Raw genomic sequence first — 12,181 nt, 5'->3', positions numbered from 1 at the left:
TCGAGGAAGGTCTTTAATTAGAAAATCCTCAAGAACTCGTTCTCGAAATGATGATTGGAAAGATGTTCGAAGCAGAAAATGGGTTGTTTTTTAAAATAATAAAAAGGTTTTTAATAACAAAGCTCCAAATAGTTTGCCAAAACCGAACAAGGCTCCGCCACGATCGGTTTCGTCAAAAAGCAATTCTGGATCTTCAACCACTTCTGGTAGAACATCCAGAGGCTCAGTGCAAACTCATAAGAAAACTATTTCAAAACCACCTGAGAATGTTGTAAAACCTAAATATCATTGGATGCCCAAATCAATTTCCAATCCATCATCTCCATCCTCTGAAGTGATTAGGAATGAGGATCCTAATTTGAAATCATTAAAAGATAAATCAGGGAAAACAAAAAGGAAACCCAGGACAATGATGACCTGGGTTCCCAAATCTAAATGATCCCGCTCATTTTGCAGGGACAGTTGGGGAGGAATGTCGTCCGTCCTTGGTACGTCGACAGCGGCTGCTCCTGACATATGACAGGAGACATCTCCCAATTGAGCGACATTCAATCTTTTAATGGGGGGTATGTTTCCTTCGCGGGCGGAGATGGTGGCAGGAACACTCAGAGAGGAACTGTTACAAATGGAGTGCTAAGCTTTGAAAATGTCAACTTTGCTCCCGAGTTAAACCATAGCTTGTTGAGTGTTTCCCAAATTTGCGACAAAGGCTATTCTACCCATTGTACCGATAAAGAATGCATGATTCTCAAGCCAGGCATTGTCATCCCGGAAGAGTGGATTCTCGTCAAATCAAAGCGGGATGGGAATGCTTACATTATTGACATGAACAGTAACATCCCTGAACAAGTCACTTGCCTATTTTCAAAAGTCTCCGAACAAAACGCAATGCTATGGCACCGACGACTCGGTCATGCTAACGCGAAAAACCTGAATCGCCTTGCTAAGAATGAGATGGTCCGAGGCTTACCTGTCAGAGACTTTATTACATTTGAGAAGTGTGTGTCCTGTGCCCAAGGAAAACATCATAGAAAACCACACCTGCCTAAGCAAGTCAACTCAATCAGTCAGGTGCTCCAATTATTGCATATGGACTTATTTGGTCCGGTCAACATCCTGAGCATCAACAGAAGCTCGTACTGTCTAGTTGTGATCGATGATTTCTCTCGTTTTACGTGGGTCTTCTTCTTATCCAACAAAGCGGGGGTTGCTGATCTGATAAAGAAGTTCATTGTGATGATTGAGAATCAAACCAACAACCAGGTGAAGGTGCTTCGTACTGACAATGGAACTGAGTTCAAGAATGCGGTTCTTGACCATTTTTGCGCAGAAAAGGGGATCGTGCGTCAATACAGCTCTGCTCACATGCAAGAAAATGGCGTTGCTGAAAGGAGAAATAGAACTTTAAAAGACGCTGCAAGGACAATGCTTTGTGATTCTAAATTACCTGTTTTCTTTTGGGCCGAGGCGATTAACACTGCTTGCTACGTGCAGAATCGTGTTCTAATCAACAAAGCACAGATGAAGACACCGTACAAGATTTTCTATGGACACAAGCCTTCAGTCAGCCATTTCCGTGTATTTGGCTGCCCTTGCACCCTTCTTCACCTGGAATCCAACCCTAAATTCAATGCCAAAGCCGATGATTGTTACTTTATAGGATATGTTGCGCGCACCGCATATAGGGTTTACAACAAGAAGACTAAGCAGATTGTCGAATCCTATGACGTGCGCTGGTTGGAGGAGAATGAAACAGACGCTCGAGTGGGTCCTGACTGGTTCTTTGATTACACATCGCTTTTCAAATCCTTAAATGTGTCTTCAGATGGCTCAAATGGATCCTCTTCTGGCTCGAAGATTGTTTCTGAAGACGAAGACGAAGAAGTTATCTACAGACCTCCAACGGTTGAGGGGGAGTCCTCCGCTCCATCTGAGGGGGAGTCCTCTGCTCCACCTGAGGGGGAGTCATCTGATCGACTTGATAGTCCAGAGTCTAAAGTTCAAAATGGAACTCCTGATGCTGATGCTACACCTCTTACCCCTATTGAAAGAGAGTTCATGTCTAGAGATGCTTCCGCTGTCAATCCAACTTTTATGGAACTACTCTTTCCTGAAGAAATTGAAAATGAGTTTGTAGTAGATTCATCCAATATGGATCAATCAGCAAATGATGGAGGTTTCAACATCTACACTCTTCCTGTTTCACTCAATGATATCAGCCAAGACATACCTTCAAGAATTCAACGCGATCATCCGATTGATAACGTCATTGGCCAGCTGGGTGACGGAGTTAAAACTAGAAGCCAGAGTGGAGATGTCAATGCATGTCTCTATTCTTGCTTTATATCTCAAATAGAGCCGAAGAACGTTGACATGGCTTTGAATGAGCCCAGCTGGGTAGATGCGATGCATGAAGAGCTAAATCAGTTTGAAAAGCTCGGGGTTTGGAAATTGGTTGAGTTACCGAAGGGCAAAAGGTCTCTTGACACATGTTGGGTCTATCGTAACAAGCAGGACGATTCCGGTGTAATAGTACGCAATAAAGCAACGTTGGTGGTTTGCGGGTTTCGACAAGTTGAGGGTCTTGATTATACTGAGGTTTATGCTCCCGTGGCTCGATTGGAGGCTATTCGTATCTTTCTCGCATATGCTTCCTATATGAACTTCACGGTCTACCAAATGGATGTCAAGACTGCCTTCTTGTATGGCAAGGTGAAGGAAGAAATTTATGTTCACCAACCCCCTGGGTTCGTTAACTCAAAGTTTCCTAATCATGTCTACAAGTTGGACAAGGCGTTGTATGGGTTACATCAAGCTCCTCGAGCATGGTATGCGAATCTAACAAAGCACTTGCTCGAGCATGGATATTCTCGCGGCACTATTGATCAAACTTTATTCATCAAGCATGTTGATAATGATCAAATTCTAGTCCAGATCTACGTTGACGACATTATCTTCGGGTCTACCAGTCCACAGCTTTGCAAAGAGTTTGAAGGCGTGATGAGAAAGCGGTTTGAGATGAGTTCACTGGGTGAAATGACCATGTTTCTGGGGCTTCAGGTCAAACAAAATTCAACCGGAATCCTGCTACATCAAGTTAAGTATGTGGAGGATATTCTTGAGAAGTTCGGGTTTGAAGACGCAAAACCTGCATCGACACCAATGGCTGAAAGACCCCTGCTGAATCCAGATATTGATGGCGAATCCGTAGATCAGACACACTACAGATCGATGATCGGATCGTTGATGTATCTTACTGCAAGTCGTCCCGACATCATGTTTGCAGTTTGTCAATGCGCTCGCTATCAGGCTAATCCTAAACTTTCACATCTTATTGCTGTCAAAAGGATTTTTCGGTATATCCAAGGCAGCCCAAAATTGGGTCTTTGGTATCCGAAGAATTCTGAATTTGATTTATATGCTTTTGCTGACAGTAATTATGGAGGCTGTGAGCTTGACAGGAAATCAACATCAGGAGGGTGCCAATTTCTTGGAGATAGGCTGGTGTTGTGGCAGTGCAAGAAACAGCATACCGTCTCTACCTCAACAGTAGAAGCGGAATACGTTGCTGCATCTGCCTGTTGTTCTCAAGTTATCTGGATCCAACATCAGCTGTTGGACTACGGTTTGAATTATCTAGAAACCCCAATTCACTGTGATAATGAGGCCGCAATTCAAATTACTAAAAATCCTGTCCAACACTCCAAAACCAAGCACATTGATATCAAAATTCATTTTATCAGAGATTGTTATGAGCGCTCGCTCATCCGGCTAGAACAGGTTCCCACTGCCAATAATGTGGCGGATCTGTTCACCAAGCCTTTTAACAAAGCTCGATTCGATGTGCTTGTGGAATTTTTAAAAATGATTCGTTTTGAGGATTAAATTTTTTAGGTTAGGTTCGTTTAAATTTGCGCATTTTAGTCATTTCATTCTCACCCATGCACAAATTTAGGGGGAGAAATAAACAAAAATCAAACAAAAATTGAAAAATTAAAAAATCCAAAAACATATTGTTTATGTTTTATTTTTTTCAGAAAACAATCAAAAATCCAAAAACATTAAAAATTCAAAAAAATCAAAAAATATTGTCGCTTACAGTTTTGCTTGTTGATGTAGTACAGGGAAGTGATATTATCAAGTGATAACAGACAATCTGAGTCTGCGTAACGTACCCAAAATTGAATTGTCTATGCTCTGGGTTTGATGCGTTGGTAGGCACGAAAGATTCTAAATGGACATGACTAGGCAGAGTTGAACTTAAGGAATTCATAGACTTGACAAATCTTGACCTAGTTAGATCCGTTTAGCCTGACAATACGACGCTTGGATAGGTTGAGCAGAGAGATATATATGGGAATCTACTGGTCACATTAAAGAACCTGTACTTGGAACCGTGGATTAACTTTTCCTCGATGTGCGGATTCTGTCCTTAATTCCGGTATTGATGGGGTGACTGGTGAATTCCGATAAATTAGGTCTATAGAAAATTGTTTTCTCTCTATCTGTCTGTTAGTCATATGTTGCTTCCTTTGCGTGATCGAGAGATCCGACCTGGACTGTAACATATGCAGCTCTATTTCTCCGCATCCTCTATCTATGCAATTCTTTCTATCTGTTAGCCATATACTGTCTCCTTTGCGTGACTCACAATCCGACCTGGTACACATTATATGCACCATTCTACTTCTCAATCCCTTTAAAACTTCAGTTAGTCATATGTTTCACCCTCTACGTGATTGGAAGAGATCCGACCTAGGTGTATAGCATATGCATTCTAAATCTATCTTCTCTCTTAATAATTGTCTGCTCACCCGATGTAAGGAGTATTCTGGAAGTTCTTGATTACTGGAGCATATCAGGAAGCGGGAACCATGTTCTAGTATAATTAAAATTGAACACTTACAGATTGTCTATACATCTCGCTGCTCAATTTAGGTGGAAAACAATATCCCTGGTCGTCGTTAGCTGAATGGTCCTTAAGAAATATTATCTAGGAACTTAGGATCACTTTGTCTTATAACTAATAGTATGTCCTAATTTTGTCACAATTTTTCGTGTTTAAGTGGACCACAATACCGGCGATCGACCAGACAAAGACGTGAAGATAAAAGGTACCGACAAGTGGATTAAGGCTGTCTAACAACTTTGATCCCAGTATCACAAGATAATTTTCAGTGATTTTTGAGATAAATTTTGTCTGTGTTTATTCTTATTTTATTTTTATTTTTATTTTTATTTTTATTTTTATTTTATTTTATTTTTATAATTGTCAAAAATTTATTTTTTAAATTTTTAATTCTTAAATTTTAGAAATTAGTTTATTTTATTTTTAGTTTAATTTTAATTTTACTTTTATTTTAATATCCTCAAAAAGTTTTTTTTGAAAATTTAATCGGGATTTGGACTGTGCCTTACACTGTGTGGGAGACAGGTAAAATTCAAGGGAGGTATAAAAGGTGGAGTTTACTGCTGTAACCCCTTTCCACCTCCCATTTCACCCTTTCCAGCCGCACACTCTCTCTGCTCTCTCTCATCCTCGAAATTTTTTGTGAGATTTTGCAAAATCAGTTAGTCCACATCGAAGGTATGCTAAAACCGACTGAGGATATGTGTTTTGTTCATCGATTCGACTAAAACTGGAGGATTAATCGAGGTTTTACTGTTCGTCGACGTTTACGGTTTGGGGAGGGTTTACGGTTTGAGCTTATGACCGTAAACGGTCTGGGCTTATGGTCTGGATGTTTATGACCGTAAACTCCTTTTGAGTTTACGACCGTAAACTCAGTTTACGGTCAGGTGACCACTGCAATGGGTTTACGGCCGTAAACCCAATTCGGACCGTAAACTCAAGTTTGACCAATATTAACCGTAAACTCAATCTGAACCGCAAACTCAATTTTTGACCATGTTTGACCGTAAACTCCAAATTTTTGATCAAAATAAATTTTTAAGGCCAAAATAAAATTGATTAATTAAGAAAACTTAAAGCTTTAATTGTTTAAATACTTTGTTTTCTTACTTGGCCTGGTTTAGTGCAGATCAATGGCAAGTCTTAAGTTTGCTGACATGCATAACCTGGCAATTGTACTGGATGACCCTTCTACTGCTCATGGAGATTTCAGGTCGATGATATACAGACTAAGAGAATGCTGCCTGGCCTTTGCCATCACTGTGAATCCAGTTATCTATCAGAAGAATGTGAAGGAGTTCTGGCAGACTGCTAAGATGACATCAGACAAAGGAGTAGTTTCCTTTAAAGCTATTGTGAAAGGATGCAAGATTACGATCAATGAGCAGTTCATCAGAGAAACATTGATGATCAATGATCAACCCAATTTTCCTACTGAAATTGGGATTGATGATGTACAAAAGATTCTCAAGAAGATTGGGTATGAAGGCATTTACCCTCCCACGGTGAAAAAGCTTCTGCCACCCTACTGGAGATTTTTGGCGCATGTGTTCGTGAGCTGTATCTCAGGCAGAAGATCAGGTGTTGATGAAATCTCGCTCAGGAACACAGGGGCAATTGTTTCACTGGATGCTGGCATCAAATTCAACTTCTCAAAGCTCATACTGGATGAGTTCTTGGTAAACATCAATGCTATAAGCCGGGAGACCATAGATGCATTCTTGCTGTACCCCAGGTTTATTCAGATGTTTATTGACACTCAATTTCCTGAGATGGTCAAGGAAGGAGACACACTGGATATAAAGTCATTAGGCCCACACACGATTGGTCTCATTAAGCAGAATCGAAAGGGCAAAGTCGTCTTCCAAGGATTACATCCTCTTGTGAAGTTCGGAAAATTTGCTGAAATAAATGAATCTTCCGAATCTCATGGAACGTCTGACAAGGTGTCATCTAAGCCTACTTCTTCCGAGAGAGTCATTTCGGAAGATGATGTCATTACTGTGTCCGATCGTGCTGAAGAAGAAGAAACTCCTGCTACTCATGCTCAAGTAGCTGAAGAACATGAGCTGACATCTGTTCACATTCAAAGTAATTATGATGAGGAGTCTCCAAGGGGTAGAACAGAATCCGAGATGTATGAAGACCTTGATCTTACCGGTTTCGATAACGATGAGATCCCTCTCAACTTCGATAGCAATGAAGACTTCATGACCGGTGTAAACCTTAACACGCTGCTTGACAATATCAATGAAGTTGCTCATCCAGCAACGGAGATAAGGGAAAATGAAGACGTTCTCGAAGCCAAGCCTCCTCCTACCAATCCAACGACGGAAATAGCAATTCCTATGGTGACAGTGTCAGGGATTCCTCCCCTTGATGTTGTTTTACCTACATCTGAGCCATTGGAAAGTGATCACCCAACTACACAGGCCTCTCAACCTCCAACAAAAAGACGAAGACTTGACCCTAGACAGGGAATTCCTGATTCGGGTGTACTTCAAAGTTTTACAACTCCACCAACAACAACTCCTGTTATCGTTTCATCTGAACCTGTCAGTGAAGGTCCTAGTACCTTCTTTGAAGCTGGTGGCTCTTCCTTCCCCACGTATTTCTCTCCTCCCAGGCCAGAGCATGATGCTGCTTCTTTGAGGCTAGCCAGGCATTTGGCCAAAGAACAATTCACAACGCCTCCCTCATGTGGCAAAGGAATTTCTATTGGGGGTGGCAACTCAGGAGAAGAGAATCCTTCAATACTTGGACTTCAGAAGGAGATTGATGCTCTGAATCAGAAAAATATTAATTTAGATCAGAAAAATATAGAGCTGGATATCAAGGTTGCAAACCTGCAGACAGAAAATGCAAAGCTCAATATTCAAGTCGCCGAACTTATTGAATATAAAGCTCTGAAGTCGAAGCAAATTACTGATCTTCAGACACATTTCGGCTTGTTGACCGCCAGCTACTACGATCTTAAGAAGAAGCTGGAAGAAGATTTTGGCGACAAATTCAAGTCATCTGTTAATGAGCCAAAGATCTATCTTCCTGATCAAGATACTCCCATAGTTCCACAATCTACAAGGACAACCACCGTTGTCAACCATTTTGAAAAGGAACTGGCTTAGGCTCCGAGTGTAATGGCATTGAAACGCGCTAAATTGGCCAAGTCAGCTGAAAAGGGTCAATTTCTATTCAAAAGGAGCACAGATCATCATGCTCCCTGGGATCAATCAAAGATTACCTTTACGGATCTGGGAGAACATCGTTTCAGAGACGTTTATGGTGATAGATCAGGAATCATTTCGTGGGGATTCCATGACACTATGAATATGTGGATGGTGAGAAGAAAGAGCGGCAATACTGAAATGTACAAAGATGCTCATGATTTTCACTCTTTCACTAGGGTTGATCTTACGGAGCTGTCTAAAGCTCCTTTCTCAAATCCATCAAACAATCCCAGGGCAAATCAGTTCAAGACTTTTTTGGAAGATCAAGTAGCTAAGGGCTTCCCTTCTATGAAGACTGCAGAGTCTATTATCAAGATTTACCCTAGCGTCATTGATCCCAAAACAAGTCAGCCACTTCGGTCAGTGATGTGGCCCGCTACTGCTCAAGTAAAGCAGATTCCCGTTCTTCAAAATTATCCAGATGGATCTCTCGCATCCATGCAATATTGGGTGTTTGATGAATCCACAGCTGCTGCTGTCATCAAGCTTAAAGACGATTGTATCCGCTTCTATGACAAGAGGGATTTGCTTTAATTTGGCAAGTGGGACATACATCAGCTCTCCATTCATCAGATCAAGGTGGCTGAAGACATTTTTGACCCTGTTGCAAAGGAATACACTTCGATGGTTGCTGAGATTATCGAGAAGGAGATGTGGAACGGAGCTATGGGAAAATCTGATGTGCTGGTGGTCGACAAAAGAGTCCAAGCTAGCACCAAACCAAGGGGGAGATTGAAGGGTCCAGTTAATGGTTTGGTCTAGGCTTTCATTGTATTTTGTTCAGTATGAGTCTTTAATACATTTTGTGGGTTGTTTTTGTGTTTACGGTCAGGAAGTGAGTTTACGGCCGTAAACACGTTTACGGTCGTAAACCCAGTTTGCGGCCCAGTCTAGTATATATAGTGGAGGTGTAGGTCTATGTGTGGTTGTTGATGCCATAGTGTTTACAGATTATTCCATCGAGTTGTACCTGACGTTTTTCTGAATACAAACGTATGCAAGCTCAATTTCTTTTCTTCTTCTTCTTCTATTGTGATTGTTTGTTGCTTGATCATTGGTAAAGATCCTTTTCAGGACCTTACAGGTACGAACCCCCGTATCAGATACGTTGGCACGAACCTCAGGTTCGGTAGTGTGGGTAGCAGTGACGATGGTTGCTTCAGAGAATATTGGAGGAGGAATGGGAATAGTTGTTGTGGGTTGGGAGGTGATAACAGGTGGGATTGGATTTATGGATATTGGAATGGAGATAGGTGGAGGTGAAGGTGGGTGAGAGCGAACTGGTACCTCATGCAAAGGCGAAATTGGAGGTATGCGACCACGGACTGAACTTTCATTGTCAGAGTTTGAACTTTCGCTTTCGCTTGATTGAATGATCGGGTGCTGATCTGAGGGAGTGTAGTCTGAATCACTGGAGGAAACACGACGTGGATCCCTGGCCATTTTCTTAACCTTTTTCTTCTTTGGTTGTGAGGGAGCTGCCTTCTCAGACTTTCGCTTCTTTGGAGTAGTCACCTTGGACACTTGACCCTCCTTCTCCTTCTTTTTCAAATCAGACCTTTTGCCCCTTTTTGCTGGTTTATCTGCTTCCTCTATGGACTTGATCATCTCCGGGGTTAACTCCCTTGGCCCGGTAGAGGGAAGTTTCTTGTATTCTTAGAACAGTTTGCTTACATCAGGTACACAAGCATACATAGAGGCTGGAATAGACCCGTTGAAGGAAAACTTGAGAGGATCGGTGACAATGATCCTAGTCGTATGAAAAGTAGCAATCGAAGAAAGTAATGAGTCTGCCATAATAGGGATGTGAAACCTATCCATAGCCCAATGAGTAACGAGAGTCCAAAACCTTCCACATGAGATTTCTGAATGACGCGAAGCAGAGGAGAGACTTTGCACCAAATGAATCCAAAGAACAGATCCATAATCCAGGTTGATTCCAGTGTAGAGACCATAGAGAAGGGTCATGAAAACCTTGCTAGCCCCATCTGAACCAGCAACTCTCTCAGACAGGCCTTTGAACATCAGAGTGAAGAGGCCATTCCATTGAGGAGGAAGGCAAGACTTCTTGACTTTAGTCACAGTCGTGAGGAGCTCCGAATACCCCATATTGTAGAACATTGAAAAGAGCTGAGTAGTAGTGACGGAGGCAGGGTTGACCATGGATGCTTCATAAGGAAGCCTTAGCAGTGAGCAAAACCGATTCTTGGTAATTGACGTCTTTTGATCGAGAATTTCAAAGAAAATCCTCTCTTTTGCCTTGTCGTATGTTGCAGTAGAGTACACCTGAGAGAGAAAAGACATTGGGACGGATTCAACCTTTGTCAATGCGATAACGAGTGGGGAGTACTTGAGACATTCCACCATATTAAGCATATATGGATCATGCGCAAACGGTGTGAGATCAATCAGAAAGGTTTTGATTCTCCTTGATAGAGAGATGAGGCGATCGAGCTGAGGTTTCTTGGACTGAAGAAGATTCTGCCATCGTTGAAGCTCGATGAAGAAGATGATGAACAGTGGAGGAATGATCGCTGGTATGCGTCTTTGAAAAGTAAGAGAGCAGTAAAAAGGGTAAAGGTAAGTTAAGAAAACCCTTTATACTGTCAATCAGGAGAGAGAAACAAATCGCAATCAAATAACAGGCGAAAAAATCTCAATCGACGCCTAGAAAATCGTGATTGGACAACTGTTACACCGAAAAAGGCGATGGCAGGCGTGACATCAGCGATCGTTCAAATTCACGCGCCTTTCCACGTTTATCTCAACCTTATCGTTCCAGATTCCAGACTCTTCAAATTCTTGCTGACTCATCCTTTTGCTTTTAAGAGACTCCATTCCATCATAATGAACCGAAGCTATATTTCTGAAATTATCGTATTAGTAACCGAACCAGACTTTGGAAAATCAAAGATTTTCGTGCAAGATAGTGTCAAAGATAACGAAATAAAGCAAATAATTTGTGAGATATATGTGATGTCTAGGAAGACATAAAGCAGTGGATCCCGGGCACGAATCTCTTACTTCAAAGTCAAGAGAGACTTCAAAGTGCTTGTTTGGTTTCCCGTTGAATTACGATCAAATGCCTGTAAAGAGACATTGAAAGGCATCTTTTTAAATAAAGCTATTAGGGTGGCTTTCGCTTCAATCCATACATTGGTACTTGACATAAGACCGAAAGTGGAAGAAGTACTTGTGAGACCGGTGTAGCCTGTTAAACAAGTAGGTTTGGATCTATTTCAGTGACTGGGTGTGAAGATGAAATCTCAAAAACAAAATTAAAACTTGATCTTATGGGAAGAAGCGTCTAGGTGTTATACAATTTCATAAAGATCACACAAAAATAAAAGGAGATTTCTTGAGGTAACAAGTAATAGCTTGAACGTGTACACAATCACTGTTTATTCATTTAAGGAGTTGGATTTTGGGTTTCACTTAGCACGTGGTGAACGTATCTAAGATCATCAACACAGATGTTGTATAACCATAAACCTCAGTGGTAATTGATGAGAGTCTCAAGGGTTACAATTATGGAGCGAACTGAGATGGAGAAATAAGATAAGATGGTGAAGGAATCAAAAGTACCTCTGCTGTTTGAGAATGATAAAGCAGAAAACTCTTAACTCAAAATGAGAAAAGTAAGGTAGCTCATGACTTGAGTGAATTTAGCAGCCTAATTGGGAAGAAACAATTGGTATTGATCGAATCATTAAGGCTTCACTCACAGTCTTGGAGGCTTCGGTCTACATACAACAGCATGCTTCTAGGGACACTTAACTAGTACAAAGATAGAAATATCATACCTGCCCTAGCTCCAATGAATATAGCTTCTGTGATCCTCAAACCTAAGAGAGAAAAGAAACAAAAACGAAACGCAAAAAGAAAATATTTTTGAAGTTTTGGAATATTCTGAAAAAGAATAATAATAATAAAAAAATAAAATATTTTTGGAGTTTGTGAAATTTTCTGAAAAATAATTAAAAACAGAAAGTAGAATATTTTTGAATTTTATGAAAAGTAAGAGAAAAACATAAAATAAATT

Source organism: Lactuca virosa, chromosome 5, assembly GCF_052849685.1.
Source record: "Lactuca virosa cultivar CGN04683 chromosome 5, Lactuca_virosa_CGN04683_v6, whole genome shotgun sequence".
In the NCBI taxonomy this organism is placed as follows: domain Eukaryota; kingdom Viridiplantae; phylum Streptophyta; class Magnoliopsida; order Asterales; family Asteraceae; genus Lactuca; species Lactuca virosa.
The sequence above is the reverse complement of the archived record's forward strand: the minus strand, read 5'-3'. Positions refer to the sequence as shown.